This window comes from Microcebus murinus, chromosome 10 (assembly GCF_040939455.1).
Source record: "Microcebus murinus isolate Inina chromosome 10, M.murinus_Inina_mat1.0, whole genome shotgun sequence".
Classification (NCBI taxonomy): Eukaryota; Metazoa; Chordata; class Mammalia; order Primates; family Cheirogaleidae; genus Microcebus; species Microcebus murinus.
The window spans coordinates 88,174,203-88,194,250 of NC_134113.1; the positions used below are offsets into that span (position 1 = coordinate 88,174,203).

General features: G+C 39.4%; 1 pseudogene; it reads left to right on the forward strand.

Annotated features, from left to right (window-relative positions):
* Positions 1-18,162, forward strand: part of LOC105876707 (signal peptidase complex subunit 2 pseudogene) — a 34,836-nt pseudogene extending 16,674 nt beyond the window's left edge.
* Positions 18,163-20,048: the final 1,886 nt, after the last annotated feature.

Sequence of the window (20,048 nt, forward strand, 5' to 3'; positions counted from 1 at the left end):
AGTGAGTGAGTGGTGAGTGAATGTGGAGGCCTAGGGCATTACCATACTCTACTGCCGACTTTATAAACACTTAGGCTACAGTAAATTTATAAAAAACTATTTTTCTTTCTTTAATAGGAAATGAACCTTAGCTTACTATAGATTTTTTACATTACAAACATCAAAATATTTTAAAACTTTTTACTCTTTTGCAATAATACTTAACCTTAAACACAAACACATTGCACAGCTATAGAAAAATATTATCTTTCTGCATATCCTTATTCTATAAGCTTTTTTCTATATTTAAATGAAAAATTAAAAAAAAATTTTTTTAAAGCATTTCTGATAAAAACGAAAAACACACACGTTATCCTACACCTACACACGGTCAGGATCATCACGATGTCACTAGGCGATCAGAATTTTTCAGCTCCATTATAATCTTAGGGGACCACCCTTGTGTATTGCGGTCCTGTCGTTGACGAAACTGCAGCGACCATGCACGTTTACTCTTGAGTAACCACTTCCATAAAGCCATACTGCTATTCGACAGTGATTTAGTATTTCTTCATTTTTAATTACTTAGGACCAACTATGCCTTAAAAAGTTATTTCCATTTAGGAAGTTTATTATCTATCAGTGATAATTGTGAAAAAATATTTTGAACATTTGATTGCTAAATGGTGCTATACCTTACCAATGCTGCCATCTCCTGGATGCTGTTAAGCACTGCAACAGTCAAAGAGCTTGCAGTTCTTCATGGTGGTTTCCAAAAGTAATAAGATATAAATATAAATATGATATAAAAAAATCCTTTCATTGTTTTCTGCTTTTTTTTCTTTTTAAAATCTAGTTTGGAAAAACTAGATTTTTAATATTTTGTATACATTTTTTTATATTTCCCACAGAAAGTAGTTGATATACTATATACTTACTTTATTAACGACCTACCGCCAAAGACAGAATAGTGTAGTGCTGGAGTATAAGATGGGTATGATAAATATCTTTATTTTGCCTCTCTAGACCTATATTCACTCTTCTCTACTCTACCTTGTACCCTAAGAGGCAGAGGCTGACCTATGTGGAATGCATCCAGAAACTTCCTTGACGTTTAGCTTTAAGTTGTATCTGGGCAATGGGAAGCATTCAAGGGGAAATTAAAGGGAGAGAAGAGAGCAGAGCCGGAGTATTTATTCCAGCTCAGCTCCTTTCCTATGTAGTCACAGGGCTCAATCCCTCAACTGAAGGGCATATCTCCTGGCAAGGCCCTTACTGAAATAGCTCACTTCTGTCTCAGGGAAGTAGTAATCACTTCCTCCTTGTATCCTTCAGGGCCAAGAATGGTAACAGTCCCTAGCTGTTAAGAAAACGAGAGCACTTCATTGTCTCCTGGGGTTATCCCACATTCTGCCCATAGCTTTGTAAATAATTCTTTTATTAAATAGCCCTTAAATTACCTAACTTGAATATATTTCATATTGGGCCCCTGACCAAAACAATAAGAATAATGATAGCAGTTAGCACACAGGCTTGTTATATAAGGGTTAAATAAATTAAAACTTAACTAGTGCTTAAATAATGGCTAAGAAAAGAGATACAAATGAAAGCAATTAGAAAGAAAATGAGTGATAGAGGACAAAGATGATCCAATACTAGGATAATTGCTATTCCTTTAGGGGTTAAAAGCCCCCCTAAATGGGATACTTATATTGAAATATCTTTATAGAAAATATTTAAAAATATAAAACAGAAAAACATTTCTGATATAAGAGAATATCTGAATTAGCAGAATCAAAATTTCATGCTACAAAGGAAAAATTGATACAGAATGAGCAATAAGACATGAGATGAAAAAAAAATAATTCTTTAAGCAAAACAGCTCCCCTTAAAGGAGGGGCAATAAAAGATTGACCTTATGCTAATATTTTATCCCAGAGGACATCAAAGTTTACAAAGTTCTAAGGAAAAAATATGATATAGGATTATAGACAAATATTTCTTTTTTTTAATTTTTTTTATTTTTTTTTGAGACAGAGTCTCGCTTTATTGCCCAGGCTAGAGTGAGTGCCGTGGCGTCAGCCTAGCTCACAGCAACCTCAAACTCCTGGGCTCAAGCAATCCTCCTGCCTCAGCCTCCCAAGTAGTTGGGACTACAGGCATTCACCACCATGCCCGGCTAATTTTTTGTATATATATATTAGTTGGCCAATTAATTTCTTTCTATTTATAATAGAGACGGGGGTCTCGCTCTTGCTCAGGCTGGTTTTGAACTCCTGACCTTGAGCAATCCGCCCGCCTTGGCCTCCTAGAGAGCTAGGATTACAGGCGTGAGCCACCGCGCCCGGCCGACAAATATTTCTTGATTTAAATGTTGCTTAATTAAAAAAATTTTTTTGATTAAAAAGTGCCTAGAATATGATATTTCACAGTAGTCATTTCCAAGGCAGTCTTAACAATCTGTGACCCATCTGTGGTCACCAGTGAATATTTTATCATAATGGGAAAACATATTTATTAAATAAGTTATAAACATGTTAGAAAATCCCTGGTAAAATGACAAAATAGTTATAATTTGTAAATTAAATAATTCATTTGAAGGCATGATTTTTGTCAAAGGCTTGTACCATTTGGCAAGGATATCATTCTTGGTTGTGATAAAGAGACCCAAAATTTATAGGGTGTATTTCCCCCCTACTTGTTTATGCCTACATTGCTTCATTATGTTAATATGCACTCAAATAAACAGGAGTATTCACACAGAATTATAGCCAGCTTGTCTTAGTCTGTTCAGTTCTGCTCTAACAGAATACCTGAGACTGGGTAATTTATAAAGAACAGAAACTTATTCTCTCACAGTTCTGAAAACTGGGAAGGGCAAGATCAAGTCACTGGCCTTGGGTATAGATCTTTTTACTGTGTCCTTACATGGCAAAAGGCAGAAGTGCAAGAGAGAAGAATACTGTGTCCTCACATTGGCAGAAGAGTAGAGGAAAGGCCCACGCCCACTAGCCTTTTTTATAGCACCATTAATCCACTTAGGAAGGCAGAGCATTCATGATCTAAACACCTCCCTTAGGTCCCACCTGCCAACATTGTTATATTGGAGATTCAGTTTTCAACATGTGAATTTGGGGGAACATATTCTGACCATGATAGCACAGCTGTCATGGGCTGAGTTGTGTTCCCCTAAAATTCATTGTTGAGGTCTCAACCATACCCCCAATACCTCAGAAAGTGTCTGCATTTGGAGATAGGGCCTTTAAAGGGGTAATTAATTTAAACTGAGGTCATTAGGACGGGCCCCAATCCAATATGACTGGTATCCTTGTAAGAAGAGGAAATCTGGACACAGACATGTATAAAGGGAAGATGATGTGAATAAAAAGGGAAAAGATGGCCGTCCGTAGGTCAAGGAGAGCAGTCTCAGAAGAAACAACCCTGCCAACACCTTGATCTCAGCCACCTAGCTTCTAAAATTGTGAGAAATTAAATTTCTGTTGTTTGAGCCACCCAGAGTGTGGTACTTTGCTATGGCAGCCCTAGTAAACTGACACATCAAGGACATTTTTTTCAAATAATAATAATAGGCAAGTATCAAACTCAAAAGAAATTAGGAGTAGAAACTGTTGGAATGGAACAATAAAGAGGCTGTGAAATTTCAGGTTCATGGAGTAGGATGGCTACTTATGAGACTACCCCAGAGCATTAAGAGGAAGATAAAGTCAAACCCTACATTTTAGTTACAAGATATATACTAAAATTTTGAAATTTTCTATGGCAATGGTGATTTTTTATGAAAAATTTCTTGTAGGGCTGAGATTATGGAAATCCAGAGTTTGATTCTGTGGGCTGCTGGATTCCTGTCATTACCAGAGAGCTTCTATGTAAGACAGGCATTGTGTGGCACAGAGTGGGCCTTCACTATAGGGAGTGGTGCTTTCAGGGGTAATTTGGAAGATAAGGAACACCCAGATGCCTCTCTCTCTCTCTCTTTTTTTTTTACTTAATTAAAAAAAATTTAAGACTAGTCAAGTGCAGTAGTGAGAAGGGGGAAAAGTAGTAGAGCAAGGAGTTTAATCTGTAACTGACTGTCAACAATCAAGTGAGATAACTCACTGCCTTCAGAGGAGCCAACCCTTCAAACTCTTTTTTTTTTTTTTTTTTTTTGAGACAGAGTCTCGCTTTGTTGCCCAGGCTTGAGTGAGTGTCGTGGCATCAACCTAGCTCACAGCAACCTCCCTGGGCTCAAGCAATCCTCCTGCCTCAGCCTCCCGAGTAGCTGGGACTACAGGCATGCGCCATCATGCCCAGCTAATTTTTTCTATATATATTAGTTGGCCAATTAATTTCTTTCTATTTATAGTAGAGACGGGGTCTCAATCTTGCTCAGGTTGATTTCGAACTCCTGAGCTCAAACGATCCACCCGCCTTGGCCCCCCAGAGAGCTAGGATTATAGGCGTGAGCCACCGCGCCCGGTTCAAACTCTTAAACATTCCCTCCAACACTCACATAATACGTCTCCCTTGCTCCAGGAAGTGGCTCTCCCTGTGTAAAGAAACTCTTCTTATCTTGCATTAAGTTGCTGTTTTCTATTTAGACAGTGTTGTGGGAAGAAGTGGATAATTCTCCTCATGTTCCTTTTCCCTTTGTCTTTAGGCTAATAATCCAAGTCAGATCCCGAGGGGGCAAATGCAAAATAAGGCCAGGAAAAAAGTATTTATAGATTGAATAACTTCAAGAATTGGATGATTTATAGCAGGAAAAAAATAAAAACCCCTGCTGTTACCTGAATGAATCAGTCTAGGTGTTTCTGTGTGATATGGTATGTGGTAAGACAAATCTATTCCATGGACATAAGTGTATAGCTGAATTTTTTTCCCCATTGTGAAATGAGTTCCTTAGTAACGGGTAATATGGAGAAAACTTGGGATGGCAGCATAGAGTGGGAAGTGAAGCACCTGACCAGAATCAGACTGAAGCCAAGAGAGACTGTCTATTGCAGGGGAAGGGAAAGTGGGGGATCATTAGCAGTTCCCATTACCATAATAGAAGCCTACAATAGAACCCTGCAACAGGACAGCCCCACAGGCCTCATAGACCCTGAGCCCAGTATAGGGAACTTCCTGGAGTCCACACAGCTGCATTGCTCCAGAGAGGGAACTCACACTCCTTGGGACCCAAGCTGCTATGGCATGGTGCCATTTTGAGAATGGAGTCACTGCTAGAGTGCATTCTGTCCTGGGGCCCAATAGCCCCTGGATCTTGACATCCCTGGGGTCCAGCCATTATCCCACCATGCCCACACAAAGGGCTGCAATGCCAAAACATGCCACAATCCCAGCTAGATCCAGAAATAAAACCATTAAAATGATGACCTTAGCACTTGAGCCCATGTAGCACCCAAGGAACAGGCAGCCCAGCACAGCAGAAGGCCACTTCCAAGACTGGGGGAATTGACATGCATGTTTTCCAGGATCTGAGATTCACCCATCCAGTACCTGCCACTGCTGGCAACCCACCTCTTTGACTGGTGGAGCCACCATGTATGTCCTTCAAAGACCAAGGACTGGCACCCACCATTGCTGGTGTCCCTTGACTGGTGAAGACTTTGCACCTGGTGCACATCCCCCACCCCCAGGGTCTGAGAACTAGCCTGCCCAGTGACTCCCACTTCCAGCAAAGCTGTGCCACTGCCTTCACACATGCTCACAGTCTAGACCACCAAAACACTCACAGAAATTGCTGACATTGATTATAGCCAAAGAAATCACACGGAGACTATACTACTACACCCACTCAGAATCAAAACCAAAGCACCCTACCTAACTGACACTACAGGACACATCTACAGGAAGAAAATTTTTCCCTATAGAATCTATTCCATAAAATTAGAAGTGGTAACTGTCCTACTGCATACACAGATATCAATGTAGAAACACAAGAAACATGAAAAAGCAGGGAAACATGCCACCTCCAAAGGAACACAATAATTATTTAGTAATAGACTGTCCAAAAGAAAGAAATCTGTGAAATGCCTGAAAAGAAATTTGAAATAATGATCTTAAGGAAACTCGCCAAGATATAAGAGAATAAAGATAGACAATTCAAAAAATCAGGAAAATAATTCATGTTCTGAATGAGAAAGTCAATAAAGAGAAATATCATAAAAAAGAATTTAATGAATGAGATAAAAATAATATAATATAGCTGGGTGCAGTGGCTCATGCCTATAATCTCAGCTACTGAGGTAGGAGGATCAGCTGAGCCCAAGAGTTTGGTGCTATGGTGAGCTATGATCATGCCACTGCACTCCAGCATGAGTAACAGAGTGAGACCCATCTCAACAAACAAACAAACAAAAAAACCCCAAAACAAAAAAACCCCACAAAACCCCAAAACAATAGAGAGCTTCAACAATAGACTAGATGAAGTGGAAGAAAGAATTTCTGAACTTGAAGACAGGACTTCTGAAATAACCTAGTTAGATGAAAAAAAAAAGAAAAGAAAAGAAAAATTAAAAAGAATAAAAAGAATTAAGAAAGCCTATGGGACTTATGGGACAACACCACTGAGTGAACAAACATTCATACTACTGGAATTTAAGGATAAGAAATGGGAAAAGGCATAGAAAACCTATTTAATGAAGAAATAGCTGAAAACTTCCCAAGCCTTGTGAGCAATATGGACACCCAAATCCAGGAAGCTCTAAGTTTTCTAAATAGATTCAATCCAAAAAAGGTCCTCTTTGAGACACATTATATTCAAACTGTTAAAAGTCAAAGACAAAGAAAGAATTCTAAAGACAGTGAGAGAAAATTGTCAAGTCACATATAAGGGAATTACCATTAGACTAATAGCAAATTTTTTGGCAGAACCTTACAAGCCAGGGGAGAATGGAATGGTATATTAAAAGTGCTGAAAGGAAAACAAAACAAAACAAAAAAACATGGCAGCCAAGAATACTCTATCCAGCACAATTATCCTTCAGAAATGAAGGAGAAATAAAGTCTTCCCCAGGCAAGCAAAAACTGAGGGAGTGGCCTTATAAGAAATGTTTAAGGAAGTCCTACATCTAAAAGCAAAAGGACAATAACTACCATCATGAAAACATGTGCAAGTATAAAAATCACAGGTATAGCACATAGAGCAGATAGCAAATAAGAGAGAAAAAGTAATCAACTTTATTGCTGTAGAAAACTACCAAATCACAAAGACAAACAATAAGAGAGGAAGAAAGTAACAAAAGATATACAAAACAACCAGAAAACAATTAACAAAATGACAGAAGTAAGTCCTTACCTATCATTAATAACCTTAATGTAAGCAGATTATATTCCCCAGTGAAATGATACAGACTGGCTGAATGGATAAACTATCAAGACCCAATTATATGCTACCTACAAGATACTCACTTCACCTGTAAAGACACACAGCCTGAAAGTGAAGGGATAAACAAAAATATTCCATGCAAACAGAAACCAAAAGCAAGCAGGAGTAACTATACTTACATCAGACAAAAAAGACTTCAAGTCAAAAGCTATAAAGAAATACAAAGAAGGTCATTATATAATGATAACAGGATAAATTTAGTAAAAGGATATGACAATTCTAAATATATATGCACACAATACAAGAGTACCCAGATATATAAGGCAAATATTATTAGGTCTAAAGGGAGACATAGACCCCAGTACAATAAGAGTTGGTGCCTACAACATTCCTCTCTTAGCATTGGACAGATCATTTAGACACAAAATCAACAAAGAAACATAGTATTTAAACTGCACTATAGACCAAATAGATCTAGTAGACATTTACAGAACATTTCATCCAGTGACTACAGAATACACATTATTCTCATCAGCAAATGGAACATTCTCCAGGACAGACCATATGTTAGTCTACAAAACAAATCTCAACATATTTTTAAGAAATTGGAATCATTATAGTTATCTTTTCTGACTGCAATGCAATAAAACTAGAAATCAGTAACAAGAGAAACTTTGGAAACTGTACAAATACATTGAAATTAAACAAAATGCTCCTGAATAACCAATAGGTCAATGAAGAAATTAAGAAGGAAATTTAAAAAATTTTGGATCAAATGAAAATAGAAACACAAAATACCAAAGCCTGTAGGATACAGCAAAAGCAATAATAAGTGGAAAATATATAGCAATAAACACCTACATCAAAAAAGTTAAAGATTTCAAATAAACAATTTAATGATACACAACAGGAAACTAGAACAGCAAGAAGGTATCAAACTCAAAATTAGTAGAATAAAAAATAATAAAGATAAGAGCAGAGATAAACATAATAGAAACTGAAAAACAGATTAACAAAAATTTTTTGATAAAATAAACAAAACCAACCAACTTTTAGCTAGACTAAGAAAAAAAGAGAGAAGACCCAAATAAAATCAGAGATGAAAAAGGACACATTATCACTAATATTACAGAATTATAAAAAATCATTAGAGATTCAAGATATCTGATCAGAGACACCAGCTGCCAAAGTGTCTCAGTAAGAAGGAAAAATTTTAGATGAAAGAGAAAAAAATGAACAAACATAGATTGGGTGGAAGTCTGAGGAAAGAGTGCCAGACCTCCAAGAGACTCCACAGCAAGAAGTTGTGGAGCAGAACAACAAGGAGCAAGTTACTGGCAGAGATCATCTCCTGAGAGGCTTGGAGTCCAGTGAAAAGGGTAGGTGGAGCAGTTTGTTTCTCTCACCCTCAGATCTCTGACAGTCAGTGGGCTTCTGAGCAGCTGGTGAGACTTTCTACCCTCAAAAGCCCAAAAGCTGGCCGGGCGCTGTGGCTCACGCCTGTAATCCTAGCTCTTGGGAGGCCGAGGCGGGCGGATTGCTCAAGGTCAGGAGTTCAAAACCAGCCTGAGCAAGAGCGAGACCCCGTCTCTACTATAAATAGAAAGAAATTAATTGGCCAACTGATATATATATAAAAAAAATTAGCCGGGCATGGTGGCGCATGCCTGTAGTCCCAGCTACCCGGGAGGCTGAGGCAGAAGGATCACTGGAGCCCAGGAGTTTGAGGTTGCTGTGAGCTAGGCTGACGCCACGGCACTCACTCTAGCCTGGGCAACAAAGCGAGACTCTGTCTCAAAAAAAAAAAAAAAAAAAAAAAAAAAAAAAAAAAAGCCCAAAAGCTGATGCCACCAGTGAAGTGGGAGCTTCTTGTGGACAAATCACTAGGCTTCTAGTCCCTGAGGTGTGACATTGCTTCTCTACCCACTCTGCACCTTTGTCCTTTCCTGGGGGCTTCAGCCCCTCAGATTTTGGCTTGCTCATTCCCACACCAATTTCTAACTCTGGTCTAGACTATGGGAGCCACAAGGATCCTGTGAGCCCTGGGGGATTTGTGTGATCCCAGAGCCTAGACATTCTGGGTGGGCTGCCTTCCAAAGAGAGGGACAGAGACAATCAGTCCTCCATCCAGACTCTCTTCATCTCCTTGCCCTCCCCCACACAGAGCTGCCAAGAGAGACAATTGAGCTACCACACCAAAGCTTCCACAGAGTGGGGCTTAAACCTATCCTCTTAAAATCCTGCAGTAGACTGTGAGCTCCCTGCTCACTGGCCCTCTCTGGTGCTGTGTGCCTGGTGGCTCCATCAGAGCAGGGCACACCCTGAAGTGGAGGGACATCAGACCTGCTCGAGCACTCCATAGGCAACTCTGTCCCAGAATGTTTCTCCCTGGCATGGTGAGGGATTCACCTTCCCCTGCAGGGGAAGGCTTGCAGGCCAAATCCCATACCCCCAGGACTTGATTGTGTTGCTTGGGGGCACAGAGGGGAGATATGTGAACTAATCTTGGGAGGCAAGGAAGCCCACATGGGCAGAACTGAGAGGAGAGTGCAGTGTGGGTCCTAAATTCACTGTACTTGTGGAGCACCTCTCCCCACACAGAAAGGCTGCTCTCTCAGCCCAGGGTGGGATCCTGGGTGAGAAAGCTCCCAGCCTGCAGTGCAATTGTGGGGGAGATTGGCTAGATCAAGCACCTGCCTGCCAGCAGAAGTTGGAAGGAAACTGTGGAGCAGGGGGAGAGAGAAGAGTGAAACTCACTCCTGATAGTCAGACTGTGAATCTCAGAAGGCCCCATCTTCACAAGCAGACTTTCTGGCTGGGTGGGGCCATTTCAGCCCTCCCTAGCAGCTTCCCCAGAAGCTGGGAGCAGACCTGTGACCCCTGCCAAAATGGCTACACTGCCAACTTTTGTGGAGCCTGAGGGTGGGCTCACCCATCCCAGCCCCACCCAGCATCACTCCACTACCTGCCTTTGCTGTGGTAGAGAATGAAGACTCACATGGAAGTTCCAGGGGTTCATCCACCACGTGGAGCATTCAAGTGCTTCCCTTGAGGGACTAGAGCTGATCACAGATCCCATAAACGATGCTGCAGCTTGTGTCTTCTGGCAAGTGCCACCTACTGACAGGGAGGTCAATCTGCACAGCTTTTATAGCATTTATTGACTCAGTCATACAGGGTGTGGTTGATTCTCACCCACAAGCACCACCCACTGTCTCAGAGATTAACCTGGGCATGCCAATATAATTCACTTTTTTTTTTTTTTTTTTTGAGACAGAGTCTCACTCTGTTGCCCTGGCTAGAGTGCCATGGTGTCAACCTAGCTCACAGCAACCTCAAACTCGTGGGCTCAAGCAATCCTTCTGCCTCAGCCTCCCGAGTAGCTGGTACTACAGGCATGCACCACCATGTCAGGCTAATTTTTTCTGTATATTTTTAGTTGGCCAATTCATTTCTTTCTATTTTTAGTAGAGATGGGTTCTCGCTCTTGCTCAGGCTGGTTTCAAACGCCTGACCTTGAGCGATCCGCCCACCTCGGCCTCCTAGAGTGCTAGAATTACAGGCGTGAGCTACCACACCTGGCCTAATTCACATTGTTAAGAAGACCACAGGGCTGGGGAAAGAGAAAGGATTTCAAAGACCTCCACTCTACCTCATCAAAGAGAGACAGGGAATCTGCCCATTCATATGGCTCATCACTCTATAGCCTACAAACAAGCAACTGCAAAAACCACCATACTAAGGATATCTATAACCAAGGCATCCATCCAGAAACTAGAGCACCAGTGAAGCAGCCACAAGCAAAGCCAAAGATTCTTAGCCAACATATGGTACATTCACCCATGTGAGTGTGTGTGTATGTGTGTATGTGGGAAGCCCTATCTAAATAAAAGAAAATCCAAAAATAAGAACAACAGCTGTTCCAGATGAGAAGGAATCAGTGAAAGAACTCTGAAAGTATGAAAAATCAGAGAAAAGGAAACCCCCAAAAGGGAACACCAGCTCTCTGCAATGGCTACCAACAAAATTGAAAATATTGTAATGACAGAAAAAGAATTCCAAATATGGGTTGTAAGGAAGCTCAATAAAATCCAAGAAAAAATGGAAAACCAACTCAAAGGAACTCGAAAAACAATTCAGGAAATGAATAAAAAATTCACTAGAGTGACATATTTTTAAAAAATCAAATAGAACTTCTTGAAATGAAAAATTCATTTAAGGAAATACAAAACACAGTGAAAATTTTTAAGAATAGACTAGTGAGGCAGAAAAAAGACTCTCAGAGCTTGAAGATAACTCTTGAATTAACGGAGACAGTCAAAAATAAAGAACCAAAAATTAAGAGGAATGAACAAAGCCTACAAGAAATAAGGGAATATGTAAAATGGCCAAATATAAGAATCATAGGCATCCTTGAGGGTGAAGAAGAAAACATACAGGGTCTGGAAAATATATTTGAGGGAATAATTGAGGAAAACTTTTCTGGTCTTGCTAGAGATTTAAATTTCCAAGTACAACAAGCTAACTGAACATCTGGGAGATTCATCACAAAGTGACAATCATCAAGACATATGGATAGTTATCAGATAAAGTTATCAGATATAGTTAGCAGACTTGTCAAAGTCAACACGAAGGAGGAACTCGTGCAAGCCATGAGGCAAAAACATCATGTAATTTACAAAGGAAAACCAATCAGTCTAATTGCAGAATTCTCAACAGAGACCTTAGAAGCCAGAAGGGATTGGGGTCCCATCTTCAGTCTTCTTAAACAGAACAACTGCCAACCTAGAATTTTGTATCCTACAAAACTAAGTTTCATACATGAAGGAGAAATAAAGGCTTTTCCAGACAAGCAAACACTGAGGCGATTTGTCTAGACCAGATCAGCCATGCGGGAAATACTCAGATCTGAATTATACATAGATCAGCACAAGAATCATCCACCTCAGTGTAAAACCACCCAAAAGCTAAAGCTCAGAGCTAATATATTGATAAAATGATAGCATAAGAGGTAAAACAAAGCAATAAGGTGCTATCCAACAGGAGGAACAGAACAACATCCCACATATCGATTCTATTAATCAACATGAATTGTTTGAATTCCCCACTCAAGAGACATGGGCTGGCTGAATTGATAAAAAATACAAACCAAGTATCTGTTGTCTCCAGGAAACACATCTAACCCACAAGGATTCATATAGACTCAAGGTGAAGGGATGGAAAAAATTACTCAGTTTCCTTTGTTGTTGTTATTGTTATTTATTTATTTAGACAGAGTCTCACTCTGTTGCCCTGGCTAGAGTGCCATGTGGCACCAGCCTAGCTCACAGCAACCTCAAACTCCTGGGCTCAAGCGATCCTCCTGCCTCAGCTTCCTAAGTAGCTGGAACTACAGGCATGCACCACCATACCCAGCTAATTTTTTCTATATATTTTTAGCTGGCCAATTAATTTCTTTTTATTTTTAGTAGAGACGGGGTCTCACTCTTGCTCAGGCTGGTTTTGAACTCCTGACCTTGAGTGATCCACCTGCCTTGGCCTCCCAGAGTGCTAGGAGATTACAGGTGTGAGCCACTGTGCCTAGCCTTTTGTTTTTGTTATTGAGATGGAATCTGACTCTATTGTCCTTGGTAGAGTACAGTAGCATCATCATAGTTCACTGTAACCTCCAACTCTTGGGCCTAAGGCATTCTCCAGCTTCAGCCTCCCAAGTAGCTTGGTGTACAGGTGCATGCCACAATGGCCAACTAATTTTTCTTGTTTTGGTAGAGAGGCGTCTCGCTGTTGTTCAGGTTGGTCTTGAACTCCTGAGCTCAAGCAATCTCTCTGCCTTGGCCTCCCAGAGTGCTAGGATTACTGGCATGAGCCACCATGGCTGGCCAGAAAAAAATATTCCATGCAAATGGAAACCAAAAGAAAGCAGGTATAGCCATTTTCATATGAGATAAAATTGCCTTTAAATCAAGAAAAGTAAGGAAAGACAAAGATGGTCATTATCTAATTATACAGGGAGCAATTCAAGAAGAAGACATAACAATCCTAAGTATTTACGCACCTAACACAACGGTGCCCAGATTCATAAAGCAAACCCTACTAGATCTAAGCAAAGAGATAAACAGCAGCATTGTAATTGGTGGGGACCTCAACACCTCACTGACAGAACTCGACAGATCATCCAAGAAGAAAATGAATGAAGAAAAACTGGACTAAAATGGAACTCTAAAACAAAGGGGCCTAACAGACATTTACAGAATATTTTACCTGAAAACTAATGGATATATATTCTTCTAATCAGCATATGGAATATTCTTCAAGATTGATCATTTTTTAGGCCACAAAACATGTCTCAACAAATTCAGAAAAATAGAAATTACAATATGTCTTTTCAGACCACGGTGGAATAAAACTAGAAATCAACTTCAAGAGAAACATTCAATTCTACACAAAGTTATGGAAATAAAACAAGCTGCTCCTGAACAATAATTGGATCAACAATGAAATTGAAATGGAAATCAAAAGATTCCTCAAACTGAATGACAAAACAGACACAAGCTATCAAAATCTATGGGATTCAACAAAAGTAGTCCTAAGGGGAAATGTTATAGCCTTAAATCCCTACATCAGAAAGAAAGAAAGATCACTAATTAACAATCTAATGACATGTCTCAAGGAACTAGAAAGGTAAGAGCACACCAAACCCAAAGGCAGCAGAAGAAAAGAAATAGCTATGGTCAGAGCAGAACTAAATGAAATGGAAAACAAACAAACAAACAACAAATACAAAGGATCATTGAAACAAAAATTTGGTTCTTTGAAAAGGTAAAAAAAAAAAAAAAAAAAGATAGATCTCTTGCTAGATTAACCAGAAATAGAAAAGAAAGGACCCAAATAAGCTCAATCAGAAATGAAAAAGGAGATTTTTTTTTTTTTTTTGAGACAGAGTCTCGCTTTGTTGCCTAGGCTAGAGTGAGTGCCGTGGCATCAGCCTAGCTCACAGCAACCTCAAACTCCTGGGCTCAAGCGATCCTTCTGTCTCAGCCTCCCAAGTAGCTGGGACTACAGGCATGAGCCACCATGCCCGGCTAATTTTTTATATATATATTAGTTGGCCAATTAGTTTCTTTCTATTTATAGTAGAGACGAGGTCTTGCTCTTGCTCAGGCTGGTTTCGAACTCCCGACCTCGAGCAATCGGCTCGCCTCGGCCTCCCAGAGAGCTAGGATTACAGGCGTGAGCCACTGCGCCCGGCCAAAAAGGAGATTTTACAACTGATACCATGAAAATACAAAATATCATCTGTGAATGCTATGAAAAACTCTATGCACATAAACTCAAAAAAGTAGAGGATATAGACAAATTCCTGGAAACACACAACCTCCTAAGATTCAATGAGGAAGAATAGAACTCCTGATCAGAATAACAAAGAGTAGTGAAATTGAAGCAGTATAAAAAAAATCTTCCAACAACAAAGAAAAGCCCTGGAGTAGATGGGTTCACAGCTAAATTTTACCAGACCTGCAAAGAACAGCTGCTATCCATACTGAAGAAATTATTCCATAACAACAAGAAGGAGAAAATCCCCCTCAACTCATTTAATGAAGCCAGTATCACCTGATACCAAAGCCAGCCAAGGACAAAAAAGAAAGAAAACTACAGACTAATATCCCCTATGAATATAGTTGCAAAAATCCTCAATAAAATACTATCAAACCAAATTCAATAACAAATCAAAAAAATAATAATCCACCATGACCAAGTGGGCTTCATCTCACGGATACAAGGATGGTTTAACATATGTAAATCAATAAATGTCATTCACCACATAAACAGAAGCAAAAACAAAGACCATATGATCATTTCAATAGATGGAGCAAAAGCATGTGACAAAATTCAGCACCTTTTCATGATTAAAAACCCTCAACAAACTAGGCACAGAAGGAACATATCTCAAAATGATAAAAGCCACATAGGACAAACCCACAGCCAACATCATCCTGAATGGGGAAAAGTTAAAAACATTCTCACTAAGAACTGGAACAAGACAAGGATGCCCACCATCACCACTTGTTTTGGACATAGTGCTGAATGTTAATTGCCAGAGCAATTAAGCCAGAGAAAGAAATTAAGGGTATCCAAATTGGGAAAGAGGAGATTACACTATTGCTTTTTGTTTATGATATGATCTTATATCTAGAAAACCACAAAGATTTCATCAAGAGACTGCTGGAATTTATACATTCAGCAAAGTCTCAAGTTACATCAATGCACACAAATCAGTAGCATTCCTATACACCAATAACAGTCAAGTTTAGAGTCATATCAAAGATTCAATACCATTCACAATAGCAACAAAGAAAATAAAATACCTAGGAATATATTTAACCAAGGAGGTGAAAAATCTCTATAAAGAGAGCTGTGAAACACTGACAAAAGAAATCACTGATGAAACAAACAAAAGGAAAAACATCTCATGCTCATTAATCAGTAGAATCAACATTATTAAAATGTCCATACTACCCAAAGTCATTTACAGATTCAATGCAATCCCCATCAAAATAGCAACGTCATATTGCACAGATCCAGAAAAAATAATTCTACACTTTGTTTGGAACCATAAAGAGCCTGAATAGCCAAAGCAATCTTAAGCAAAAGGAACAAAACTGGAGGCATCACATTATCAGACTGTAATCTATACTGCAAAGCTATAGTAACTAAAACAGCATGGTATTTACAGAAAAATAGGGACATAGACCAATGAAGCAGAACAGAAATTCCAAACATAAAACCATCCACATACAGCCAACTGATCTGTAACAAAGAGGACAACAATATATACTGGGGAAAAGAATTCCTGTTTAATAAATGGTGCTGGGACAACTGGTTAGCCACATGCAGAAGAATGAAACAGGATCTATATCTCTCTGAAGAGAGAACCTAGAAATAAATCCATGTGTACTGGCCGGGCATGGTGGCTCATGCCTGTAATTTTAGCACTCTGGGAGGTCGAGGCAGGAGGATCACTTGAGGTCAGGAGTTTGAGACCAGCCTGAGCAAAAGTGAGACCCTGTCTCTACTAAAAACAGAAAAAATTAGCTGAACACGTGGCTTGTTGCAGGAGGATCTCATGATCCCAAGAGTTTGAAGTTGCTGTGAGCTAGGTTGACGCCATGGCACTCTAGCCTGGGCAACAGAGTGAGACTCTGTCAAAAATAATAAATAAATCCATGTATTTATAGCCAATTTCTTCCTTCCTTCCTTCCTTCCTTCCTTCCTTCCTTCCTTCCTTCCTTCCTTCCTTCCTTCCTTCCTTCCTTCCTTCCTTCCTTCCTTCCTTCCTTCCTTCCTTCCTTCCTTCTTTCTTTCTTTCTTTCTTTCTTTCTTTCTTTCTTTCTTTCTTTCGACAGAGTTTCACTCTGTTGCCTAAGCTAGAGTGCGATGGCATCATCATAGCTCACTGCAATCTCAAACTCATGGGCTTAAGTGATCCTCCTGCCTCAGCCTCCTGAGTAGCTGGCACTATAGGCATGCACCACCACACCTGGATAATACAGCTTATTGATTTTTGAGAAAGACACCAAGAACATACATCGGGGGAAGGACAATCTCTTTGATAAATTGTGCTGGGCAAACTGGATATCCATATGCAAATTAATGAAACTGGAGCCCTATCTCTCAGCATATAGAAAAATCAACTCAAAATGGACTAAGACTTAAATGTAAGGTCCAAAACTTTGAAATTACTGGGAGAAAAAAATAGGTTAAATTGTTCAGGACATAGGTCTGGGTGAAGATTTTATGGATAAGATCTCAAAAGCACAGGCAACAAAAGCAAACATAGACAAATAGTGTTATATCAAATGAAAAAGCTTCTGCCCAACAGAGGAAACTATCAAAAAAGTGAAGAAACAACCTGTTGACTGGGAGGAAATACTTGCAAATTATTCACGCAGCAAGAGATTGACATCCAGAATACATAAGGAACTCAAGCAACTCAACAGGGAAAAAAACATAATTTGATTTTAAAATGAGCAAATGATCTGAATAGATATTTCTCAAAAGAAGACATACAAATGGTCAACAAGTATATGAAAAAGCACTCAACATCAGTAATCATCAGGGAAATGCAAATTAAAACCACAATGGGGTGGAGGCCGACAAGCAGGTAGTGGCTACACAAGGCAGGAAAAGCTGGTGGTGGGAGGCAGTGGTGGGGCTGGCAGGGGTCCCAGCTGTCAAACAGGCAGTGGCCATAGTGGCTTGTCGGATGAAGGGAGGATTGATGATAAACTTGTCAAAATTGGCAAGTGGGATGGATCAGCTATGAAAAACTCTTTGGATGATTCTGCCAAAAAGATACTTCTGGAAAAGTACAAGTATGTGGAGAATTTCATTCTAATGGATGGTTACCTCACCATCGGTATGATTTCCTGTTTCTTTACCATAGTGGCTTTGATTTGGGATTATATGCACCCCTTTCCAGAGTCTAAGCCTGCTTCGGCTTTGTGCATCATATCCTGTTTTGTGATGATTCTGACCATTTATATCTCGCATCCTTCTCATGGCCTGCAGGGAAGATCCTTCAGGGATGGAGCCTGATCATATTTGGCAGCTGTCCTCCAGTCTGAAAAGGTTCAGTGACACATACACCCTGAAGGTGACCTTCATCCGTGGGAGAACAAAGCAGCAGCGGGAGGCCAAATTCACCAAGTCCGTTGTTAAGATTTTTGACCGCAGTGGGACACTGGTCATGGACTCGTACAAGCCTGACACATCCAGGCCATGACAGTCTCGCCACAGAAAGAAAAATAGCCGATTCTAAAAGCAGTCCTCTTCCTGCTGGATCGTGCTGAATTACTTGGTGGGCGGGAGGAAGAAACAGAACTTAGAATGGATAAAGTGAGAAATGTTAAAAAGAGCTCTATTTTGTCCTGAAATTTTATCCTCTATTTTAGTCTATTCTGGATAAAAAGGAGAAAAAGCTCTATTTTGTCCTGAAATTTTTTTGTCCTCTATTTTAGTCTATTCTGGATAAAAAGGATTTTCCAACACAGATATGAGAAGTTGTAGCTCTGACGTGTAGCTGGATCCTCCTTCGTCTGCTGATTGTGTTGTTTTGATTTGCTTTTCTGGAAAAGCATTTTTGCTAAAAGCTGTACAGACTTTTTCCTTATACCTAGAAGTACTTTACATAGTATAGCACTGTGCCGTGCAGCATTCAAAGACTCAGTTTTTAAGAAATTATTAACCTGTTGCCGACTCTGTGTTCATTCATATTTCAACAATTTCCCTGAAGATTTCAGGATACAGCTTCTTGTGTATGGCAGCTTTCCTTCACACACCATTTCTGTGGGTGTGTATATATCTGACTTGGGGAGAATTAAAAAAAGGCACAACTTTTTAATTTGTTTAGAATAGACCTTCTGCCTGTTATATTTTGTGGTCTTCACCAATTAAAGAAGCCAATGGCATTTTTCACTTTTATATTATCTGTTTTCCTGTTGATTTGTTTATGCCCTTTGTTAATTGCCATTTTCTAAACTTTTTTTCAATAAAAAGAAAGAAAATGTGAAAAAAATAAAACCACAATGAGATATCATCTCACCCCAGTTAGAATGGCTATTATCGAAAAAGACAAAGCACCTGCCCCCGCAACCCCCACCCCCAAATCAAATGCTGTTAAGAATACACAGGAAAAGGAACTCTTACGTACTTTGTTGGAAATGTGAATTAGTACCTCCATTATGGAAAACAGTATGGAAGTTTTCAAAAAACTGAAAATAGAATTACCATATGATACAGCAATTCTACTACTGGGTATATATCCAAAGGAAAGGAAATCAGTATGTTTAAGAGATATCTGCTCTCCCATGTTTATTGCAGCACTATTCACAATAGCCAAGATACAAAATCAACCTAAGTGTTCATCAACAGATGAATGAATATAGAAATTGTGGTATATGTACACAATGGAATACTATTCAGCCATAAAAAATAATGAAATCCTATTATTCTCAACAACATGGACGAGCCTGGAGAACATTATGTTAACTGAGATGAGCCAGGCAGAGAAGGAAAAACCCCACGTAATCTCGCTCATGTGGAATCTAAAAGACTTGATCTGATAAAAGTAGAGAATAGAATAGTGGTTACCACAAGCTGGGGAGGAGGGGAGGAGGAAAGAGTGGGGAGAGGTTGGCCAATGGGTACAATGTTAGAGTTAGATAGGAGGAATACATTCTGATGCTCTATTGCAGGGTGACTATAGTTAACAATAATTTATTGCATATTTTTAATTAGCTAGAAGAAAGGATTTTGAATGTCCCCGACACGAAGAAATGATAAATGTTTGAAGTAATGGATATGCTAATTACTCTGATTTGGCCATTACCCATTGTATACATGTATCAAAATATCACACTGTACCCCATAAATATGTACAATTATTATGTATCAATTAAAATAATATGAGGTGACTAAAAATAAGGGAGTTTAAAAACATTTAGCCAAAGTCAATTGAAAAGTGCAACATAAATGGATATTATCTTGGTGAATAGGAGACCATTTAAGCCTACAATGGTGGTTCTAGCAGAATTACAAGCAAGGAGGGCAAATCCACATCCTGAATAATAGTATATTTCAGCGAAGATTGTTTTCTTCTCTTCCCATGATAGAAGGAGTACAATAAAATCAATCTGTCACCAAGTGACCCTCTGAGGAAGGCTACCCTATGTCACAT